Consider the following 14,064-nt stretch of genomic DNA (forward strand, 5'->3'; position numbering starts at 1 on the left):
AAATACTCGCAAATATAAAATTTATGAAAGTGTCTCACATAACCATGGGAACGCAGAGTTCAAAATCCACAGGGCAGGCTGTGAACCTGACGGTTCCGATGGAGGGTCTGGACGAACTCCACAGGAGAGGCTCATTGGCCGAAGCAGGAAGAGAGCCTGTCTCTTCTGAATCCTCCTTAAAAGGCTCTCAGTGATTAGATTAAGCATCACTTATTGCAGAAGACACTCCTCTTGGCTGATTACAAATGGAATCAGCTGTGGATGCAGCTGACGTGATCATGATTTGATTCTATGAAATGTCCTCATCGCAACAGAAAGGCCAGCATTTGCCCAACCAGACAAACAGGTACCACCACTTGGCCTAGTTCACACATGAACCTGACCATGACACATATATAGATGCTTCACCCAAGAGCAGCAAAAAAAATTAACTAACAAAACATTTAGAAATCATTCCATTCTACATATACAATCAGTAATTCTTAATATCATCACATAGTTGTATATTCATCATTTCTTAGTACATTTGCATCGATTTAGAAAAGGAAATAAAAAGACAACAGAAAAAGAGATAAAACAATAATAGAGAGAAAAAAAAACTATACGTTTTCCAGGATCTTTGTCCCACGTTGCCAGGAAGGTCCACACCCCTGGGAGTCATGTCCCACACAGAGAGGGGGAGGGTGGTGAGAATGCTCATCCTATTGGCTGGAGAGAGAGGCCACATCTGAGCAACAAAAGAGGCTCTCTTGGGGTGACTCTTAGGCCTAAATTTTAAGTAGACTTGACCTATCTTTTGTGGGTTTAAATTTCATGTGAACAAACCCCAAGACTGGGGGCTCAGCCTATAGCTTTGGTTGTCTACACTGCTTGTGAGAAGATCAAGAATTCAACTTGGGAAGGTTGAATTTCTCCCCACTCTCACTATTCCCTGAAGGGGGCTTGCAAATACTTTTCCAGTCACTGATCAAATCATTCTGGGATTCATCGGGGGATCACTCTGGACAAACCAACAAAAACTCATGTGCTACCTGAGATTCCAAGTACTTATGACATTCAATCAAACTATCTACATTAGTTATATTAGGAAATGCTCTAGTCAAAATCTAAATTTTGTAACAAATAAACATTTTTTGCTTTAGTCTCACGCATAATGTGACATTTTAAAGTATTAGATATCGTCTATTTTCAGCACCCTACAATAATGACAATCCGTTGTTTCCTCATGCAAAAACATTTTTAAAATTTGTACATTGTACATTTCACTATTATTATACACTCTAGGCATTCCTAGATTATACCATCTCAATCTTTAACATCTATCTTTCTTTCCGATTACATTTATGTCCCCAGCCCTCCTCCCTCTATCATTCTCACATGCAGCTTCATTCAATGTTTTAACATAATTACATTACAATTAGGTAGTATTGTGCTGTCCATTTCTGAGTTTTTGTATCCAGTCCTGTTGCACAGTCCGTATCCCTTCAGCTCCAATTACCCACTATCTTACCCTATTTCTATCTCCTGATGGTCTCTGTTACCAATGACATATTCCAAGTTTATTCACTAATGTCGGTTCATATCAGTGAGACCATACAGTATTTGTCCTTTAGTTTTTGGCTAGTCTCACTCAGCATAATGTTCTCTAGGTCCATCCATGTTATTACATACTTCATAAGTTTATTCGGTCTTAGAGCTGCATAATATTCCATCGTATGTATATACCACAGTTTGTTTAGCCACTCGTCTGTTGATGGACATTTTGGCTGTTTCCATCTCTTTGCAATTGTAAATAATGCTGGTATAAACATTGGTGTGCAAATGTCTGTTTGTGTCTTTGCCCTTAAGTTCTCTGAGTAGATACCTAGCAATGGTATTGCTGGGTCATATGGCAATTCTATATTCAGCTTTTTGAGGAACCGCCAAACTGCCTTCTACAATGGTTGCACCATTTGACATTCCCACCAACAGTGGATAAGTGTGCCTCTTTCTCCACATCCTCTCCAGCACTTGTCATTTTCTGTTTTGTTGATAATGGCCATTCTGGTGGGTGTGAGATGATATCTCATTGTGGTTTTGATTTGCATTTCTCTAATGGCCAGGGACATTGAGCATCTCTTCATGTGCCTTTGGCCATTTGTATTTCCTCTTCTGAGAAGTGTCTGTTCAAGTCTTTTTCCCATTTTGTAATTGGAAAATACACATTCTTATCTAATGCACTTGTGCCATTCTTTAGGCGAGACAATATGTTAGGTAACAAGTTTATTAAACTTAAGCATATTGAAATAATGAAATGTATCTTCTCCAATCATAATGGGATAAAGCAAGATATCAATTACACAGGGAGAACAAGAAGATTCACAAATATGTGGAAATTAAATAGCAGGTTTTTAAAACAAGCAAAGGGACAAAGAAGAACAAGGGAAATTAGGAAATATCTTGAGGCAACTGAAAGCACAACACACCAAAACATAAGGATTTCAGCAAAAGCAGTGCTGAAATAGGAATTGACAGCTTTAAATACTTACATTTAAAAAGATCTCAAATCAGAGACCTAACCTCTCAAATGGAGGATCTAGAAAAGAAGAGCAAACTAAACCCAAATCAGGCAGAAGGAAATAACAAACATTGGAGCAGGATTAAAAGAAATAAAAGTAAGAAGAAACAGAAGAATCAATGAAACCTAAAATTGGTTCTTTGAAAAAAATCAATAAAATTGACAAACCTTTAGTTGACTGACAAAGAAAAAAAAAAGAGAGAACATCCAAATAACTAAAATCAGAAATGAAAAGGGGAGACATTACTACCAATCCCACAGAAATAAAAAAAAATTATAGGGGGATAATATGAAACCACTGTAAGCCAACATAGTAGGGAACCTAGATGAAATGGACAAATTACCAAATTACAAAAAAACATGGCAAACTACCTACACTGACTCAAGAATAAAGAGATGAAAAATAAACAAACAAAATTGATTACAAGAAGAAATAGACCATCTCAACAGACTGAGAATAAGTAAAGAGATTGGATCAGTAATCAAAAACTTCCTAACAAAGAAAAGCCTGGGACCAGTGGCTTCACTGGTTGAATTTTTCTTTTCTTTTTTTTTTTTTTTTACATGAGCAGGCACCAGGAATCAAACTGGGTCTCCAGCATGGCAGGCAAGAATTCTGCCACTGAGCCACCATTGCACCACCCCAACTGGTTGAATTTTATCAAACATTCCAAGAAGAATTAACATCAATCATGCTCGAAGAGGACAGATCAATTTCTAACTCATTCTATGAGGCCAACCTTACACTAATACCAAATCCAGTTAAAGATACCACAAGGAAATAAAATTAAAGACCAATAGCCCTTATGAATATAAATGCAAAACTCCTCAACAAAATACTTGGAAACAGAATACAACAGCACAATAAAAGAATTATGCACCATATTCAAGTAGGATTTAGCCTGGGTATGCAAGGGTGGTTTAATGTAAGGAAATGAATTAATGAAATGCACCATATTAATAGAACAACAGAAAAAAACTATGATCGTATCAATTGATGTAGAAAAGGCATTTGACAATATCCAGCACCCTTCCTGATGAAATAAAGCATTCAAAAACTATGATTGAAGGAATTTCCTCAACCTTTTAGAGAGCACATATGAAAAACCAACAGCTAACATCACATCAATGGTGAAAGACTGAAAGCTTTCCTCCTTAGACTAGGAACAAGACAAGGGTACCCACCTTCACCACTTCTACTGAAAACTGTACTGGAAGTTCTAGCCAGAGCATTGGTCAAGACAAAGAAATAAAAGGCATTCAAACTGAAAAGGAAGAAGTAAAACTTTTCCTAGATGTAGATGACATGATCCTATGTACAAAAAATCCTCTAATCCACCATAAGCCAAGGAACTCCTGGAAATCAGTCTTCAGAAGGAGTACAGCCCTGCTGACAACTTGATTTCAAACTTCTGGCCTCCAGAGCTGTGAGAGAATAAATGTTTATTGTTTTAAGCCACTAGAAATGCACGTACGCACACACAACAAATAATAAAGCTACTAAAGCTAACTGAATTTAGCAAAGTGGCAGAATACAAGATCAATCTGAAGAGAAAATCAAGAAAAAAATTCCACTTACAATAACAACTACAAAATCAAATATCTAAATAAATTTAACCAAGGATGTCAAGAACATGTACCCAGAAAATGATAAATTGCTAAAATAAATGAAAGGATATTCCTTTTTCATGGATTAGAAGACTAAACATTGTTCAGTTGTCAATTCTACCCAAAGTGATTTTTAGATTCAACATAACCCCAATAAAAATTCCAACAGCCTTCTTTGCAGAAGTGGAAAAGCCAATCATCAAATTTATATGGAAATCTAAGGGACTCAAGTAGCAAAAAAAAATTCCTGTAAAAGAACAAAGTAGGAGGACTCACATGTCCTGATTTTAAAACTTATTGCAAAGCTATACTAACCAAAACAGTGTGGTTCTGGCACAAAGACAGACATATAGACCAATGACACAACTTGATAGTTCAGAAATAAACCCTCACACCTATGGCCAATTGATTTTTGACAAGAATGCCAAGCCATTCAATAGGAAAATAATAGTGTCTTTCACAAATAGAGCTGGGAGAACTGGATACCTACACACACACACACACACACACACACACACACAAAATGAAGGTGAACCCCTACTTCACACCATATACAAAGCTGAACTCAAAATGGATCAAAGACCTGAATACAGGCAACAAAAGCATTAAACTCTTAGAAGAAACCATGGGGAAGCAACGTCAAAACCAGGTGGTAGGCAGTAATTTCTTAAACTTTATACTCAAAGCACAAGCAACAAAAGAAAAAATAAACAAATGTGACTTCATCAAAATTAAAAATGTTTGCATATCAAAGGACTTCATCATGAAAGTAAAAAGACAACCTATAGATTAGGAGAAAATATTTGATAACCACATAGTCAATAAGGATTTAATAACCAGAATATATAAAGAAACCCTACAACTCAACAAAAAAAGACAAACAATCCAACTTAAAAATGGTCAAAAGCCTTGAATTCAAAAGACATTTCTCAAGAAAATATATTTAGATAGACAATAAGCACATGAAATGATGCTCAACATCATTAGCCATTACGGAAATGCAATCAGAACCAATGAGATACCGTTTCACACTACAAACATGGCTACTATTTTTTTAAAAAATGGAAAATAACAAGTGTTGGAGAGGATGTAGAGAAATATAATACTGATTCATCACTAGTGGGAGGGAAAAATGTTGCAGCTGCTATGGAAAAGTTTGTCAAGACCTCAGAAAATTAAGTTAAGAATTAATTTATAACCATGGTAAAGGATGATACTGTCCACATTTTAAAACTTCAACTTCTGTGTAAAACCAAAGGGAGAAATGTTTATTTGGTGCAAAATTTATAGTTTGGGAAGGACACTTCCTAATTTAACTTGTATGGTCAGTTTAGTTGAACACCATAAGTACATGGAATTTTGAATAGGACATGAGATTTTTTTGGTTTGTCCAGGTTAGCGTGATGCCCCAACATATCCCAGAGTAATTTGGGCAGTGAACAAAGAAGTATTTGCAAAGTTCCCTTGAAGGACTGGGGAGAAAGAGGAAATATTCAACTTCCCCATTTGGAGAATTTCTGATATTTTCGCAAGCAGTGGAGACAACCAAACCAATAGGCCAAGCCCTCAATCTTGGGGTTTGCCCCTATGAAACATATGCCTACAAAGAATAGGCCAAGCCTACTTAAAATTAAGCCTAAGAGTCACCCACAGAGAACTTCTTTTGTTGCTCAGATTTGGCCTCTCTCTCTCTAAGCCAACTCCAGCAGGTGAACTCACTGCCCTCCTCCACCTACGTGGAATATGACTCCCAGGGTGTAAATCTCTCTGGCCACGCGTGACAGAAATCCTGGGATGAGCCGGAACCCAGCATCAAGAAATTGAGGAAGCCTTCTTGACCAAAAGAGGGAAGGAAGAGAGACATGAGACAAAATAAAATTTTGGTGGCTGAGAGACTTCAAAAAGGGTCAAGAGGTTATCCTGGAGGTTATTATTACGTATTATATAGGTATTTCTTTTTAGTTTATGGTGTATTGGAGTGGCTGGAGGGAAGTACCTGAAACTGTTGAACTGTGTTCCAGTAGCCTTGATTCTTGAAGATGATTATCTAAACATATAGCTTTTACAATGTGATTGCGTGATCGTGAAAACCTCATGTCTGATGCTCCTTTTATCCAGGACATGGACGATGAGTAGAAAAATATGGATAGAAATAAATAAATAATAGGGGGGGACAAAGGGTAAAATAAATTGGGTACTAGTGGTCAATGAGAGCGAGGGGTATGGGGTATGATATGTATGAGCTTTTTCTTTTTTATTTTTCTTTCTTTTTCTGGAGTGATGCAAATGTTCTAAAAAATCATTATGGTGATAAAAACACAACTACATGATGATATTGTGAGCCACTGATTGTACACCATGTATGGAATGCATACATGTGAAGATTTGTCAGTAGAAATATTAAAAAAAAAAAAAAAAGAATTACCATATGACCCTGTAATCTCATTTCTAGGTCTATACCCAAAAGAATTGAAGGCAGAGATTCAAGCAGATATTTTCCCACTGATATTCATTGCAGCAGCGTTATTCACATTTGCCAAAAAGTGGAAGAAACCCAAATGTCCATCAACAGATGAATAAACAAAATGTGGCATATACATACAATGGGATATTATTCAACTGTAAAAAGAAATGAAGTTCTGGTACCTGTGGCAACATGGATGAACCTTCAAGACATTATGTCAAGTAAAATAAACCAGACCCAAAAGGACAAATATTGCATGATCCCACTGATATGAGATTATTAGAATAAGTATATTCACAGAGTCAGAAAGCAGGGGTAAGATAAGGAATGGAGGGTTTTTTAAATTTTTTTAAAAATATTTTTATTGTCAAACCTTAACAAACAAACATACAAACATTCTCGACATACAAACATTCCATACATGGAATACAATCAATGGGCCACAATATCATCACATAGTTGTATATTCATCACCATGTTGCTATCAATTTCTAATTGATTTTGAATTAGAGAAGTTGTTGGTTTACATAAAAATCATGAAGAAAATACAGAGTTCTCATATATACCAGCTCACAATTTTTCCTATTAACACTTTGCACTAATGTGGTATCTTTGATACAATTGATGAAACATTATTATTATTATTCTATTATTAACTATAGTCCATAGTTTACATTAGGTTTCACTGTTTGTGTTGTACAGGCCTATGGATTTTGAAACATTGAAAAACATTAAAGAAGGCCTAAATAAATGGAAAAACATCACAGGTTGATGAATTCAGAAGACTTAATACTGTTAAGATGGGAATACTCTGTAAATTGATCTACAGATTCAGTGCAATACCAATCAAAATCTTAGTTGCCTTTTTGCAAAATTTTAGAAGCTCAATCTAAAATTCAAATGGAAATGTAATGGACCCAAAATAGCCAGTATAATCTTGATAAAAAAGAGTTTCCCAAATTCGGAACTTACTATAAAGCTGCAGTCATTAAGACAATGTGGTAATGGCATACGGATAGACATACAGATCAATGGAAGAGAATTCAGTTCAGAAATAAACCCTTACTTTTAGGCTCAACTGATATTCAACAAGGGTGCTGAGACAATCCACTCTGTGTGGGATGGGGTGGGAATAGTCTTTTCAATGAAAGATGCTAGAACAAGTGAGTATACATACACAAAAGAATGAAGTTGTACACCCACCTGAAACCATATATAAAAAGTAACTCAAAGTGGATCAGAGACCTAAATGTAAGTATTAAAACTGTTAGAAGAAACCATAGCAGATGCACAGGTGGTTCACTGGTAGAATGCTCGCCTGCCATGCCGGAGACCTAGGTTTGATTCCCAGCCCATGCAGCCAAAAAAAAAAGAAAGAAGAGTACATAGGAGTCAATCTTTGTGACTTTGGTTAGGCAAATAGTTTCTTAGATATGAAACCAAAAGCACAGATGATAAAATAAGAAATAAATAAATTGGATTTCATCAAAATTCAAAATTGCTGTGCTTCAAAAGGATACCATGAAGAGTCAACCCATAAGGAAGGGAAGAGGCAGCTGGCTTGTTAGCAGACCCGGAGGAGCTGTGCTTTCCCGGCCGCCTGGCGAGACACCCTCTCCAGATCCAGTATGTAGGTGCCGGGCGGCTGCCATGAACTCCGGAGCCATGAGGATTCATAGTAAAAGACATTTTCAGGGTGGAGTCCAAGTCAAAAATGAAAAAAACAGACCCTCTTTGAAGTCTCTGAAAACTGATAACAACAAACCAGAAAAATCCAAATATAAGCCACTTTGGGGGAAAGTATTTTACCTGGACTTACCTTCTGTCACAATATCTGAAAAACTGCAAAAAGACATTAAAGATTTTGGAGGGCGAGTTGAAGAATTTCTCAGCAAAGATATCAGTTATCTTATTTCAAATAAAAAGGAAGCTAAATTTGCACAATCCTTGGGTAGAATTTCTCCTATACCAAGTCCAGAATCTGTGTATACTGCAGAAACAACTTCACCTCATCCCAGCCATGATGGAAGCTCATTTAAGGCTCCAGACTCAGTGTGCTTAAGCAGAGGAACGTTATTAGTTGAAAAAGCTATCAAGGACCATGATTTTATTCCTTCAAATAGTATATTATCAAATGCCTTATCACGGGGAGTAAAAATTCTTCATATTGATGACATTAGATACTACATTGAACAAAAGAAAAAAGAGTTGTATTTACTCAAGAAATCAAACACTTCTGTAAGAGATGTGGGGAAAAGAGCTACTATACAGAAAACAAGAACAGGTCGACTGAAAAAGCCTTTTGTAAAGGTGGAAGATATGACTCAACTTTATAGGCCATTTTATCTTCAGTTGACCAACATGCCTTTTATAAATCATTCTATTCAGAAACCCTGTAGTCCATTTGATGTGGATAAACCATCTGTCATCCACAAGCAAAATCAGGTTAAACTAAGAATCCAAACTGATGGTGATAAATATGGTGGTACCCCAATTCAACTCCATTTGAAAGAGAGAGAAAAAAAAAAGGATATTGTGAATGTTGCTTGCAGAAATACGAAGCTCTCGAAACTCATCTTCTAACTGAGCAACACAGAAACTTTACACAGAGTAACCAGTATCAAGTTGTTGATATTGTATCTAACTTGGTTTTTGATTTTGTGGAATATGAAAGGAACATGCCTAAACAGAAAAGAATAAAATACAGCGTTGGATCCCTTTCTCCTGTTACTGCAAAGAAGACTAAGCCAAGAGAGCACCTAGAACTGCAGTATATTTCTCAGAAGGACTTCAGGGAAAATAAAGTTGTGCAGATGACCAAGCAAAATTTCCTGTGTAAAGAGCCTCAAGAACCTGAACATAAATTTATGTTTATTTCAAAACCCACCCCCTGCCCTTCTAGTGAACTGAGAGAACTTGAGAAAAAGACTAATAAATATTCCATATTAAATCCAGCTGAAAATGACATAAAACAGAATTTTACGCCGTCATCTTCACATGAAAATAAACAAGGATGCATTATTGATGTTTCTGAACATAAATGCATCATAAATGAAAGTGACTTAGAAGAACTAAGGGCAAATGACTGTCCATGTGGGCTACGGGCAGCTATACAATATTCTGATTTCATTAATAGTGCATCCCAACTGAAGCAGAAGTCAGATTCTGTGACTTTTGCAGCAAAGGATCTGAAGGAAAAGGACCTTAATTCAACATTTGGTCGTGGTTCTGGTCTGATAGCAATACACAGTTCACAAGATTACCTAACAATTCAGGCAAATACTCCATCCCACAGCCTCTCATGGAATCAAATGATTGTGACACCAAGAATATGGATACTTTACCTTCTGGTAAAATCCATCGGAAAGTGAAAATATTAGGAAGAAATAAGAAAGAAAATCTGGAACCAAATGTGGAATCAGATAAAAGAACAGAGTTTCTTGCTACACAAGAAGAAAACAGATTTTGTAATTCACCAGTGCAATCTTTACTGGACTTATTTCAGACCAGTGAAGAAAAATCAGAATTTTTAGGCTTTACAAGCTATGCTGAAAACAGTGGTACATGTAATATTATAGATATTTGGGGAGAAGAAAATTCCAATGATCTGTTGTCAATGTTTTTCTCTTCCCCTTCCACTTCTATATTCACTGGCTTTTAGTCTTTTTTAAACAGTTTGTACTTTACACAAGTAATAAGGATCATATTCTTGAAATTTTTATAAATATGTATAAAAATTCTTGGAATTCTTTGCCAACTTCATTAAAGAACTGAATGTAAATATTAAAAAAAAAAGTCAACCCATAAAACTGAAGCAAGTATTTGTAAATCATACATTTGATATGGGATTTATTTAGTATATATTAAAAAATCTTACAACAAACAATAAAAAGAGAATCCAATTAGGAAATAAGTAAAGGATTTGAATAGACATTTCTCCAAAGAAGATATGCAAATGGCCAATAAGCTCATGAAAAGATGCTCAGAATCATTAATCATTAGGGAATTGCAAATCAGAACCACAGTGAGATCAGTATAATTAAAAAGACAGAAAATAACATGTTTTGGCGAAATGCTGAAATTGTAACACTCATGTATTGCTAGTAGGAATGTAAGATGGTGCAGCTGCTTTGGAAAACAGTTTGACAATTCCTCTGAAAGTTTTAAACACAGAGCTGTATAATCCAGAAATTCCACTCCTTGGTATATACCTGAGAGAATTGAAAGCATATATCCATGCAAAAACTTACACATGATTGTTCATAGAAGCATTATTCATAAAAGCCAAAAATGGACACAACACAAAAAACCATCAGTTGATTAATGTAAAAATAAATGTTTACGTCTATGTGGTGGGATATTATTAGGCCATTAAAATGATTGGTACTGATATATGTTACATCGTAGGTGTACCCTGAAAACATACTAAGTGAAATAAAACAAGACACAAAGTTCAAACCTTGTATGATCCATTTATGTGAAATGTCCAGAATAGGTAAATACATAGAAAGAGAAAGTAGATTAGTGGTTGCCAAGTGCTGGGTGGAGGAGAAATGGAGCAGTGACTGCTAATAGTAAGGGGTTACTTTTGGGAGTGATGAAAACGTACCTGGGTTACTGACAATGCTTGCACAACTTAATTTACTAAAAGCCACTAAACTGTACACTTAAAAATAACGTTATGGTTTGTTATATCTCAAAAAAGATGTGTTTTTTTTTTCAGTTCTGCTTAAAATGTTTCTTCAAGTTAATGTCTCATCTTTCTGGTAATTAGAAATACTTTTTGGTTTTTACTCTTAAAAATATCTTTTAAAATCAGGACAGAGGAGTTTGCAAAAATTGGATATTACCTTTTATTGACTCATTTATTCTTTCCATTTCTTATAGTCTCTATTTTCGTCTCTTAGATTTGAATCAGCTACCTTATTGTCTATCACATCACTAATAGAAAAATTAACACTGGCTCCAAATCATCAAGCAGATAATATGGAATTGAACAAGTCAGCTTGTTTGCAAGTAATTCCTGTACAAAGCTTCCCCCTTTCCTTCCTTTAATAGCAATCTAATTCAACCAAAAAGGAACTTCCTAAGAAGTTATGAATTAACACTAATTTCATAAAGCAGTATCTTTTAAAAACCAAAGACAGAAAATGAGAAATAATGGCATTGGTAAAAAACTGAAAACAGAATATTAACCTATCTGTATGTTAAATAAAAACAACTTTTAATCCCTTAGACCTTGTTCCTATTTCAATGAAAAATTTCTAAAATAATTTAAAGCTCTTAGATATCCTTGGAAAGTATTATTTAATATAACATTTTTTATTAAAATTTCACAGATAAACCATGTATTCTTTCACTCAAAATATGGAAATCTGAAACAGTTAAACAAAATCGTTCAAAGTTATGATCAGTTTATGCTGGATTTTTTTTAATACAAGTAGTTATCGTCATTACATTTATTACATACATTTGAGGGTGTAAGAAATGTCCTTTTCTTAATTGTACAAAACTCTTCATTGCAAAATACTTCAAATGTACGTAAATCTTGTTTTTTTTTTCCAATGGGCAGGCACCGGGAATTGAACCCAGGTCTCCAGCAAGGCAGGCGAGAATTCTGCCTACTAAGCCACCATCACACCGCCTTGTATATAAATCTTTTAAATACAGTTTTCAATTTTTAAGATAACTATGAAATGAATCTAAAGCACTTTTCAGATTTTCAAGTGGAAGGGTCAGGGGAAAGCAGGATGGTAGGTGACTAAGACCAGAGTTTCAGTGACTTGGCAAGATCCCATTAGCAGGTGGCCCAGTTGTGTGTGGAAATTTGGGACCTAGGTTTTTCTTGGCAGAAAAAGCTGCCTCTTGAAGATGAAGAGGAAGAAAATCTAATTCCAGTTCATATTAGAAAACAATTATAAAAACTAGCTTTAATTTTTCAAAACTCAATTAGGTGTGTGTATGGTCCATTTGTATCCAGCTTCCATGTTTCACTACAACCCCAGCTTCAGCACACTTGCTGTTGGTAGCTAATTCTTTTTCACACAGAGCCACAAATTGGGAATAAAGCTCTAATACTTCTTCTTTTCCTGCGTTAGAGTGATACTGCACGTTTCTTCCTCTTACTTTCCCCCCAAGGGTGGTTTGAGGGATGACAAGAATGTCGCCAGGTAGATCCAATATAGAGATGTACTTGCCATTTTCTGTCTCTCAATTTATCAGCTCCCTTGAAAAAGCACATGTAGTGCACTAAGCCTCTCTGGACCTCCACCCACTGTGGTGGGGTGCCCCCTCTGCTGGGTGTACTTGCAGCTGGGCATGTAGGCACTGCTGCAGGAGTTCCCTGGGCCTGCATGCCCCACCACCCTCAGCCATGGCTCAAGCCTGCACCGTTAATGAAAATTTGATCTTGTTATAGTGGGTTTTAAACCCTCCCATGGTCTCTTTCACACTCCATGAAAAAGTCAAAATCTTCATCTTCACCGCATCCCACAAGGACCCACACAACTGCACCCCTCACATCTCCGGATTTGTTGCTTCTCACTTACCCACTGGTTGTTCTGTTCAGTCACATCAGCCTTCTATCAGTTCTCACTTCTGTGCTTTTGCATTTCCTGTTTCCTCTACCTGAAATAGTTTTTTCTATCCAACCATTTCCATGACCTGTGAATACACACACACACACACATACATACATGCAGACATAGGCATGAAAGCAAGCCAGGTTTGCTTTCAATAAGTAAATATAAGTGTCATGGTCAGGTTCATGTGTCAACTTGGCCAGTGTCTGGTTGGGCAAGTGCTGGCCTGTCTGTTTCTATGAGGACATTTCATAGAATTAAATCATGATCACATTGGCTGCATTCACAGCTGATTCCATTTGTAATCAGCTAAGGGAAGTGTCCTCTGCAATGAGTGATGCTCAGTCTAATCACTGGAAGCGTTTTAAGGAGGATTCAGAAGAGAAAGGCTCTCTTCCTGCTTCGGACGGCAAGCCTCTCCTGTGGAGTTCATCCAGACCCTCTATCAGAATCATCAGCTTCACAGCCTGCCCTACAGATTTTGGACCCTATGTTCCCACAGTTATGTGAGACACTTCCATAAATTTTATATTTACAAATATTTCCTATTGATTCTGTTTCTCTAGAGAACCCTAGCTAATGCCAGGAGTGGTTCTTAAGAAACAGAATCTTAAATGATGACCATACACCTATGTGATGATATTAAGAATTACTGATTGCATATGTAGAATGGATTGATTTCTAATGTTGTGTTAGTTAATTTTTTTTAATTAATAAAAAAAAAATAAATAAATAAATAAATAAATAAATAAATAAATAAAAAGAAACAGAATCTTAAAAATGGGTTTTTATGGTTTTCTATTCTGACTGGACTCAAGGCACTAAGGACTCTGATTCCCATAATCAGAATGACA

At 36.0% G+C, this 14,064-nt stretch overlaps 1 long non-coding RNA gene and 2 pseudogenes across 1 annotated transcript in view; 1 reads left to right on the forward strand and 2 right to left on the reverse strand.

Moving 5' to 3' along the window:
- Positions 1 to 14,064, reverse strand: part of LOC143659224 (uncharacterized) — a 49,357-nt gene that overhangs the window by 21,844 nt on the left and 13,449 nt on the right. The window lies entirely within an intron of this gene.
- Positions 8,265 to 10,319, forward strand: LOC143660220 (protein DBF4 homolog A pseudogene; annotated as a pseudogene).
- LOC143660221 (D-aminoacyl-tRNA deacylase 2 pseudogene) lies at positions 12,568 to 13,004 on the reverse strand (annotated as a pseudogene).

The sequence above is a fragment of the Tamandua tetradactyla genome, chromosome 16 (assembly GCF_023851605.1).
Source record: "Tamandua tetradactyla isolate mTamTet1 chromosome 16, mTamTet1.pri, whole genome shotgun sequence".
NCBI classification, from domain to species: Eukaryota; Metazoa; Chordata; class Mammalia; order Pilosa; family Myrmecophagidae; genus Tamandua; species Tamandua tetradactyla.